The following is a 1,858-nucleotide window of genomic DNA, read 5'->3' as shown; positions in this document are numbered from 1 at the left end:
CTCCCGGCGCCCCCTGCTTCCACGCGCCACCGCCGCCCCCCTGCTTCCACGCTCCACCACCGGCCCCCTGCTTCCACACGCCGCCGCTGCTTCTAGCCGCCACTGTCGGGAGCCACCATAGCGCCACCAATCGCCACGACCAGCCGTCCCTACCTCTGCCTTGGCGACCTACCCCCACCCCCATAGTGAGCCGTCGCTTCGTGTCGCCGCATCTGGTGGCCACAGCGCGCCGACCAACTCGGCAGTCCAACTGCTTGCTCCACAGCCGGTTGCTCAAGTAGCTGCGTGCAGGCAAACATCTCCACGAGCGACAAGTTCTTCTTTCACAACTTGTTGCTGCTGCTACACCTTCTCCTTCGACCAGGCTAAGTAAATTGTTCAGGTACCTTGTGTGTATATTATGCACCTTAGTGTTCAGTAGAAATTTCATCGTGTTGGTGAGCTCATATACTACTATTCAATCAGTTCAAAAACGTAAACTTGGGAAGTTCGAAAAAACAAAACATTCAAGGGGAGTTTGTTGGGAATAACAAGTTCAAGTTCAGGTGTCATATGTGAAAAAAGAATTTCTTCTAATCTAGCATGCTCCCTCCAACATATTTTCATTTCTACTGTAGCTTGCTAAAAAGATGAAACTATATAAGTACACTGTGTAAAAACTCAGTGGTCAAATGTGAAAAAAGAATTCTTCTAATCTAGTTCCCACCATGCATTTTGTGTGTGTAGAATTTCATCTAATCTAGTTCGAATTTCATCTAACCTCCGGCGATGCACCGCGCCCTCGCCTCCCACCTCCGCGACGGACCATGGATCTGCCTCCGTAGGGGCGGCCACCGGTGGGAAGGAGGAACATCGGCAACAACCACCTCCGCCCCTTCCTGCTCCTCCCCGTCGCGCGACGACCACCTCTGTCGCCCCGGGATCCCAACTGCATGCATTCAGGAGCAAGAGAAAAGAGAGGTTAATTGACCATCCACACTACCGCTCCTCCCAAGTCCACACTAGTTTTATCACAAAAAGCAGAGGATGTCTATTTTATTTCCTGAAACACAAACTAGGTGTTCTCAGTTCAATACGTGAGCTATCTCAAGTTCTTGGAAAACATATAAAACAGTACGGTGTTTGTGCAAAAAATTCAGACTGTTTTCTAGTTATACAACAGTTTACTATATGGTAGAATTGTAGTTATTTAGTAAAAAGGTTCACTACCCCAACTGGGGGATTTTCTATCCGTTTTGTCTTTCTTTTCCAACTGAAAGTTGTAGCAAATGTGAACAGAAGCTGTTGTGGAGCAAATTAAGAATAATTGCCTACTTTTTTGCCACTGCTACCTTGCCACCTACATTAATGCTACTACTACTACTACATATCGTGTTGCTAGAAGTTGTGTTCTGCACAATTTGTGGGAAAGTGTGGAGGCGCAACTTGCTCCACGACTGAGGAAGGCGCACCCCGGTGCTTGCCATGGCTGAAGACGGCCTCCAACCGCGGGGCCCAAAGCAGCCAGCCTTTGTTCGCATGTGCGTCTCCTTCCTGCTTCACCTAGGTATGCGCCACCACCCACCGCGCTCGATGCTCCCTACTCCCGTAGCCGTCCTCAGTTCAACCCCATGGCATCGAGATGGTCGAGTTAGTCGTGAGCAGCAGTCCGCCGTACCTAGAAACTAGATTTTTATCTGCAAAAATCAGTTCACCATACCTAGAACAATCAGTTCGATCCATCTCCTGATTCTAAAAATATGAATTGTGTTTACTGCAAAAACCGATGCTCTATAGTTTACCATGTATATATGTCATCAGTTCAAACAAGACGTACAGAAAAAAGTTCAATTGTATGCGTTAAAACCCAGTTTGGTTT

This window comes from Triticum dicoccoides, chromosome 2B, assembly GCF_002162155.2.
Source record: "Triticum dicoccoides isolate Atlit2015 ecotype Zavitan chromosome 2B, WEW_v2.0, whole genome shotgun sequence".
Lineage (NCBI taxonomy): Eukaryota > Viridiplantae > Streptophyta > Magnoliopsida > Poales > Poaceae > Triticum > Triticum dicoccoides.
This window is presented reverse-complemented; position numbering follows the sequence as displayed.